This window comes from Gymnoscopelus braueri (assembly GCF_963280865.1).
Source record: "Gymnoscopelus braueri genome assembly, chromosome: 12".
In the NCBI taxonomy this organism is placed as follows: Eukaryota; Metazoa; Chordata; class Actinopteri; order Myctophiformes; family Myctophidae; genus Gymnoscopelus; species Gymnoscopelus braueri.
Genome location: NC_137614.1, coordinates 36,629,637 through 36,639,252, shown reverse-complemented (window position 1 = coordinate 36,639,252; position 9,616 = coordinate 36,629,637).

Here is a 9,616-nt window from a genome sequence, read left to right as displayed (position 1 = left end):
AGCGGCCAAACAATAGAACAGAAGCATTCCGTAGTGGATGGCCCCAGACATCCGTTTGGTAAACAGCTAGATGAGCTACTCTAAATACACAAATTCTGTGTATTGTCGATGGCTGCCCGTCTGCACCGGGCCCGCCCCGCGATCGAGTTAGAAGGCTTTGATGATCTACCGGTAGATCGTAATCGACTGGTTGGTTACCCCTGCTCTAAAGGGTAATGTTTCAACCAAACTGAAATGCAGATGTCTTTTGTTAACATAAAACAATCAGTCATGATTAATTCCACATTTCTATAAAGAAAACATCAAATGGATGCAACTGCTAAAATAACCTGACTGCGCCAGATAGGGAAAGTATGTGACGCAGGCTTCTTCTTTCTGGCGGAGTCAGGTTACTCCTAAAAGGCCTCACAGTGGATTTGTTTCTATTATAATAAACAATTAATTCCATCACTCATATTATAAGCATCAGATCACTTTTCCTCCATTTCATTATCAGATGTTGTACACATACATATCTTTTAGTTAGTTTCATACTTCAGCATGATCGATACTGTTGATTAAATTAATATTCAAATAATCATAATTGTCATCATGTCCAGCATTAGATCTGCCACTCTGCTTCATTTCAGTCAAGATCCTCTTTCTTGACCCCCCTGTGGTTTTGTAATGGCCCAGTACTTTTCCCATATGCGTGTGTGTCTGTATCACAGCATTCGTGCCTCACACCCAATCTATGTGTGTGCGTGTGCCTGTGTGTATTGCAGCAGCGTACAAGGTATGGTTGCAAAAGCCAATCTACAAGCTCACAACACATTTCATCATGACATGTTGAGAGATTGTAGATCTGGTATTTTCAAAACATTTCAGAAATGTTTCTAATTATTTATTTATTTACTTAGCCTATAATGACATGCCCAAAATGAGGATGCAGGAATTAAAGATGTTACCTATTCTGAAGAAAACCTTAAGACTGCCAGGAGGCTAAGACAGGTATTAAATGTGATCTATTCCGTATTTGGGATTTCAATAATTGGTTCTTATCAGTACAGTTAGTGCTTCCATCACACATTACATGAGCAAAGGGCCATTTGGGTGCAGGTCATATGGTTATTATCGGAGGACAGTATTACTTGAGGTCAGGTGCAGATCAAGTAGACGATACTTATATCTGTGGTGATTTGAATAGTCGAATTGCAGATCTGAAAGATTATGTTGATGAAGATGATATTCCTCCTAGGACTGCATTGGACACAGGTGTAAATAAACATGGGCAAACCTTCATTGAATTTCTGAAAGATTCTAAATGTTGTGTGCTTAATGGAAGGTTAAACCCAGAAAATGATAACTTCACGTCTATTTCTACGCGGGGTAAAGCTGTGGTAGATTATATTGTGACCCCACATGCTGATTTAAACACATGCCACGAATTTTGTGTTTACACTCCCTCTGAGCTTGTAGAAAAAATGGATATGATGCTGTTAAACTGTTGGATGAGCGCAGCAGACTGCCTGATCATTCGGTGCTCTGTGTGCGTTTTCAGGCAGGTGAAATTCATACTCAGAGCACTGTAGACTCGCAGGCACAGCAGGGTGTAAAAAGATGGAGTAGACATCTCCCAGGAAACTTTTTGTCTTCTGAGACGAGCCAAAATGCTCTCCTTGAGGTTATAAATCAGCTGAAAAACGGTAGCAGAATAATATAGATTTGTGTTATGGACAATTTTGTAATCTTCTGTATAAAGAATTAGACAAACACTGTGCCATTAGAAATAATGATGTTAAGAAGTTTTATAGAACCAAACAACCATATCGGAATAATGAACTGAATGGGTTATGGCTTAACCTGCGCACAGCTGAAAAAGTGTTTTTAAAATGTAAAGATCAGGGTAGGAAGAGGATTCTTCAGGATGTCAATTAAATTTTGATAGAAGGCTTAGGGTTTTCAAGAGACGTTTTAAGAGAGGGCTAGCTTTACAGTTAGATCAAGGTCAGTTTAATAATCCACAGCTATTTTGGAGAGAAATAAATAGATTGGGTCCCCAAAAGAGCAAGCTGATACCAATGGAGATCCTAATGGAAAATGGTGAATCCTCATTTGAAACCAATCAGATTTTAAAACAGTTGGAGAAAGATTATAGTGGTCTGTATGCTTGCTGTAACCTTCCTCTCTTCAATGAGCAATTTCTAAAAGAAACTTGTAAATTAAAACGTGAACTTGAGGAGGGGATGTACAATGAGCATACAGCATACCAACATTATACACTAAATAATGATATAACAATACAGGAGGTTCAGAATGCTATAGACAGAGCCAGATTAAAAAAGGCAGTGGGTGTGGAGGAACTCCCCAATGAGGTGCTTAAATCCCCTCATATGTTGTCTGTATTACACACACTATGTCAAACTTGTTTCAATTCTAGCATCACACCTTCTGTGTGGGACAAATCAATAATTATACCCATTCCAAAATCTCCAAAGGCCGACCCTAGAGTCCCTCTAAATTATAGAGGCATCAGCTTGCTCAGTACAGTTTACAGTATAAGCTGTACTCCAGTGTTTTAAATAAGAGACTTACTGATTATCTGGAGTTCAATAATGTGTTGGTTGATGAACAGAACGGTTTTAGAAAAAACAGGGCTTGTATTGATCATATTTTTGTTATTTCATCTGTGGTAAGAGCTAGATTAGATTATGCCATCAAAGCTTTATACAAAGCCCCAGTCGCTTGCCTGCAGTTAAACGACCTCAGAACCGGCTGGTTTCCCACGCCATTTGGTGTGAAGCAAGGTGATGTGCTCTCACCCACTCTGTTTGCTCTTTATGTAAATGATTTAGCTCAGGAAATCAAGCAGGCCAATTTGGGTCTATCAATTGAAAATATTAATTTGAGTATTCTTTTATATGCTGATGACATTGCTCTGATGGCTGAAAATGTGTCAAATTTACAGAAAATGTTGGATATTGTGGGTCTATGGTGCAGTAAATGGAGACTTGCCATTAACAGAGAGAAAACTCAGATTATACATTTTAGAAGGAAAGCTGAACAGCAGAGTAACCATAGTTTTACTTTTGGGTCAATGTCTTTGAGTTATGTCCCCTCATATAAATACTTAGGTTTTGTTTTTCATGAATTTATGAGTTTTTCTGAGGGGAGGAAAGTATTGGCTGACTCAGCAGGTAGAGGCGACATTAGGTGCCATATTAAAGGAGAATTTTGGACTAAAGTTTTCTTACCTTTTCTATGACGTTATGATATCTTAGGATGAATGGTATAGTAGAAAAATTTCATAACTCCACCCCTGAGCCGCCACAGCTTAAAAGGTGCGCGGATAGGCCTTAGGTTAGATCACATATTTTCATAGCTTTTTTTAAATATTTTTTTAGTGAGATCTGACGTTCATAGTGACAGAACACTGTCCCAAAAAAAAAAAAAAACAGAAGTCTCGCTAGACGAGATTGAAATCTCGAGATTTCAATCTCGTCTAGCGAGAATCCAGTTTTTTATTTTTAATTTTTTTTTGGTTGCATAGTGTTCTGTCACTATGAATGTCAGATCTCACAAAAAAAAAAAAAAAAAAAAGATATTAAAATATGTGATCTAACCTAAGGCCTATCCGCGCACCTTTTAAGCTGTGGCGGCTCAGGGGTGGAGTTATGAATTTTTTCTACTGTACCATTCATCCTAAGATATCATAACGTCATAGAAAAGGTAAGAAAACTTTAGTCCAAAATTCTCCTTTAAGTAAAGTGAAACTGTGCCCTGATTTAGGTTTTGCTACATTTACCAAGCTTTTTGACTCTATGATTTCTTCCATTTTATTTTATGCAGCAGGTGTATGGGGCTTTGAGGAGGCCACCGAATGTAAAAATATTCAAAGTAGAGCTTTAAGGTGTTTTCTCGGGGTGCACAAGTATACCACTAAGTTGGCCATTGAAGGTGACACAGGTTGGGAAAGCTGCCTCACAAGGCAGAGATGTGAAATGATTAGACTGTGGAACCGCCTTACCCAACTGCCAGAAGAGAGGCTTACGAAAAGTATATTTAATTGGAAAAGAAGATGTAATCATCCATGGATAAGAGAGGTCTCTTCAATATTTTCACTTTCTGATTTAAATGCATATTTTATGAACAACCTTCATTGTAACATAAATACGGTCAAACATAAATTATCAATGTTACATCAGGAGCAATGGAGGGTGGACATTTGGAAAAAAGCAAAGTTAAGAAATTATGTTCAATATAAAGATAATTATATCACTGAACCTTATGTTGCATTCAATCCAGTGCCGGCTACAGACAGTAATCAGCAGGGGGGCATTAATTATTCTAAGGGGGGCCACCTGGCACTCATGCACGCGCGCCCCGCGTTATTTTTCGGTTATTGGGTGGATATTTTACTTTTTTGGGGTGTTTTGTAACTTTATTTCGGTTAATTCGGTTTATTTACCTTGCCCCTATAATGTCTTTAATCTAATGTCGGCATCGCATCTCCACAGACTCCACGGCGGGAGAAAAAAAAAGGCAGCTTACTGAACTTGTTTCCATTGTGGACCTGGTTGAGATCTGCACACTGCATAGAGTGAAAAAAATAGTGCTTTGTGCCTGTTCGATATACATCTATAGTATAGGCTATTATTTTTTATTTTATAGACGTTTTATAAAGAGTGGAGGAACTTGGATTTTCAAATACCTATAGTGGACGGACAACACATCAGCTACTGCACACCACTTTGTTCTTCATATTTGAGGATTGTTCTAAACACAGTAATTAGGCTAGGCCTATAGTGAGACCCTCATTACTTCATATTTTATTTATAGCCTATAAAGTTCAAGCGACCACCATCAAACAGTAGTGAGTGAAAAAAGCTCCGCTATATAAGTAAAAGTAGCAAACAATGTGAAGAAATAGGCTACTCTGTTACAACAAGTAAAAGGCCAATGTTCAGTAAAAGTACAAAAGTATTGGCATCAAAATATACTTAAAGTAGCCTACCTAAAGTAAATTTTTTTGAAAATAGGTAGCAGATCTACAAGCTCACAAGGCATGGTGATGCAGTGTGAGCTTGTAGATCGGCTATTTTCAAATAGCCTATATGTATAAAATTGGGCTAAAGTGGTTAATGTATGTTTTATAATTTAATAATGTATATCTGCAAAGTAACTAACTAAAGTTTTCAAAGTATTGTGTAGTGGAGTAAAAGTAGGAATATTTTCCTCTGAGATGTAGTGGAGAAGTAAAAGTATTGAAATTTGGAAATACTCCAGTAAAGTAAAAATAACTCAAAATTGTATTTAAGTAGGCCTACAGTACTTGAGTACATGTACTAGTTACTTTCCACTTCCACCACAGCCACTATTTATTTATTTATTTATTGCTTCTTCGGGAATTGTCCTGAAAATGTGGGATACATAGGCTATGTTTCCTAAAGAAAATGTAAAATTCCTATTGAACTTCTAACTGATCGAAACGTTGACAGCAATACATAAATAGCGGAGCTTTTTCTACCAGTGTGCACTTATTTTTTCTATTTGATGAACAGTTTTTTGTCCTGCACCTGCGGGTGCGGGACTTGAGTGGATCATATGCGTACACTATGTATCTTTTCATACAGTGAGTGAGACCCTCACTTCATTTAGGCCACGTTTATTTGTGTGTGTGTGTGTGTGTGTGTGTGTGTGTGTGTGTGTGTGTGTGTGTGTGTGTGTGTGTGTGTGTGTGTGTGTGTGTGTGTGTGTGTGTGGGTGTACGTGCACGTGCGCGCCGCACTGTAGCTTATTCCTTTCCACAAGTCCGCTCCTATTATTTATTCATTTAATAGCGAAAGTAACATGTAGCCTACTCAAGTAGGCCTACAATTATGAGGTATTTGTACTTTACTTGAGTATTTACAATTTCCAATACTTTTACTCCACTACATCTCACCTCAGAGGCAAATATTGTAGCCTACTTTTGCGCCACTACAATTATTTGAAAACTTTAGTTACCAGTTACTTTGTAGATTTTGATTATCATTACAAAACATACATTAACCACTTCAGCCCTATATAGCCTACATTTCAGCAATTTGAAAATAGTAGAAAGTGATGCAAGGCATTGTGAGCTTGTATATCTGCTATTGTTTATAGATTTATAGATTTAGTATAAGATTTGTATACATTTGTAAACTGAAATGGGACATTCTGCACCATGTACTGTAGCTACTTTCTACTTTTGGTAGCCTACTTTAACCTACATTTTGATACCAATACTTTTGTACTTTTACTCAGGTACATTTTGTATTCCGGACTTTTGCTTGTAACAGAGTATTTCTACATCGCAGTATAGATACTTTTACTTAAGTCCAAAAATATAGTACTTCCCACCATTAATATGATTGGTTAATGCTACGTCGCAACGCGATGGCCGACGCTCCATATCGCCCCAAATGAGGACTGTTTTTCGCGCGACGTCGCCGTCAGAACGCTCGCTCGCTGGCAGTGCGGATGAGGTGTGATCAAGAAGGTGGTCAACTCAAAACAAATCCGACTCGGTGCAGTGGAGTGGCGGTGCCAGTGTGTACCTTTTATTATTGCATTTTCATTAAACTATTAATTATTTGAAAATTTAAATATTTATAATAATCACAAAGAACATACAAATAACATATATTTAACACCCAAAAAATATATATGTCTGTGAAATATTTTTTAATAAAAAAATAAATAATACATTTCAATCTAAAGAGAGGCAGAGGTCTCTCTGTGCCCAGTTAAGATCTGGTGCATTACCTCTGGCAGTTGAGGTGGGTAGATATACTGGCATTCCTGAGGAGCAGCGATTGTGTGTTCTTTGTGACCTGGGAGTTGTGGAGGATGAGGTTCATTTTGTTTTTCACTGTCCACTGTACAATGATGTACGAAATTCTTTATTTGAAAAAATGCAGGATAAGAATCCAGATTTGTTTTGGATGTCTGAATTTTATATGTTAAGTTGGCTGTTCAATAAGGAAGTTTTTGTTTTAGGAAAATTCATAGAGAAAGCATGGCAGTTGAGGTGGAGGACGATTCTGTTTGTGGTGTATCTTGGTGTATGTACATTGTGTGAGTGTCTTATAAGCCCGTGCGGGCTGGGCATCATGTGGTGTAGGACACTATAATAAAAATCTATCTATCTACAGTATCTATCTACCAGTTTTACCAGTTCTACCATACCAATCGTAGCTTCGATTGTAGTTTCTTTCCATTACGGTGATATCTTGATGAGAAATCTTCTATCATGATGAGGAAGTCTTAGATCTTGCATAGTTGTGATGTAAGATATGTGGAACAATGGAAAAAGAAAGGTCAGAGTCAAAACCATCATACTGTACGTACTGTACATGATGAGTGATTAGATAAGGATAAAGGGCATGACAGGATTTAAAGAATGCAATGTCACAACTAGGTTCATGCAAGGGCTCCTAACTTTGATCAGAGGTGAGCAAATGTATAAGCTGGAGGTACGGACATGTTGATGACCCCTGGTTAGGGTAGTTACACATTCAGATACATTAGATATTTTAATAATAAACGGGCCCCTTTTGATACGAAAATAACCCACAGGAAAAGTGAAGGTAGGCTATGCCACTGCACCTATGCAGACACCAGATGCAGTGTTGTCCTCGCGATTTCAGAATGTTGTTTTATGCCTATGACAACAGCTTGTAAATCAACACAATTAGTTGATAGTAAGGCTAGTAAGACTGTCAAATGATCAGATTTTCAATAATAACAGACCAGGATTGAAAAATACGTGATTTGACCAATATTACAACTATTTAATTATGAGTAGTTTTCAGTGGCAAAGTATTCTGTCTGTGGGAATTATGTTAGTTGAAATAAGGTTATATTCTGGGCCAGATCTGACTAGTTATGATTTGACTTGATCTGGCCTCGAGCGGACTCTCTCTGATTCATCCAGGACGTCCATTTTCGTGGTCAGGAATTATTTTGGTTGAAATCAGGTGATATTCTGGGCCAGATCTGACTAGTCTTGGTTTGAGTGGATCTAGCCCCAATCGAGACGTCACTGATTCGTCCGGGTCCTGACTGTGCTTGCTGGGAGCTATCCCAATAGCCAGACCACTGAGAAATATTTGTGCAAAGTGTGGACACAATTGGAGAAGTGTGCTGTGAGACCCTCCCCAACGCTGACTTGGCCCTCCATGGGTATCGCTGCAGGTTCTGGTAGAAAGATATGTATATTGTACATACTGTATCTTAGATTTTACTTGTCACCTGTTGACCTCTCTCTTTATATATTTGCAAGCAAAAAAATAATATTTGAAATAAAAGAAATACAACTTTTAAAGAAACAAAACTTTTAGAACTCAAGAGTAAAAAAATAAGGGAACACTTTTTAAATTACATAAAATGTGGAATACACACAAAAATGTGTAATTCAAAGTGTGTAATTCAAATGTGTTATGTTAATAGAAATGATTTTTTTTTAAATCTCATTTGCGAATGAAAGTTATATATGGAAAAGCCGTCTCTCATAAAACTCGTTTTTTTCTGATTTTTTTGTGTAAGGGGTGAAAGGTCAGAAGGCGGGTCCTACGCTGAAAGATGTAAGACACATCTCCAGTGACCCCCCCCCCCCCCTTCCTTAAGTAGCTTATTGCACGCAGGGACGGAGTTGTGTTACAGCCTTGGCTTGAAAAAACTTTGAAGACCCCTGGCATTCCCAAAACAACAATTCTGTCAATATATAATATAAGTTTAATAAACAGTTAAGGCCTTTGCAGCGATTAGTCAATCAGTTTTTACCGCATGCGAAAAGACGCACGAATCGAACTGGGTTCGATTGGAAAAAAAACAAGGCCTTTACGCAAACGTCAGAATGTATTTGTTTGGACGCGTCGTAGTTGAGAGCCTAAGCGGCACTTTTAATTAACTCAATGATAATAGTTGCAACACACAACGCTAAAATAATTGCAGCACATCACAATATTGTCCTGGTAACTGGAGTAGCAACATGATATACTTTACATACAACGACATACTGCAGGCTGGCAAAGTATTGTAGGCATACCCGTTGGAAGCGCGAGTGACGGCCACTAGTAGCAAAATAACGTATTTTTAACTTACTACATCATAGACTGTTGAATTAAATAAAGTCGACATAGGCCTAATATGTGAAAAAGTTAAAACGAGGGAAGTTAAAATACTTAGGCACTGACTTTCTGTCAGAGTTTCAAAGCACACACTTCTGCGACTGGAGAAATGTGGGAGGATGCTGTTTTGCCTGGGGGAGGGGGGGTTAAGGAAGTTGTCAAGCTGTCACTCAGACTCTGAGAGACCAATGGAGAAGTGTCTTACATCTTTCAGAGTAGGACCCGCCTTCTGACCTTTCACCCCTCACACAAAAAAGATTGTGAGAGAAAAACTAAATTGAGAACGAGAAGACAGAGTTTTGAGAGAGAAGGCTTTTGCAATCGCAAAAAATTACTTTCATTCGCAGAAAAAAAAGAGAAAACGAGAAAGAAATATAAAAATATATTTCATTAACATAACACATTTTAATTACACATGCATTACTAATGATTTAGTTTTATGTAGTTTAAAACGTTTTAAAAATAATAATTTTAAAAAAAAA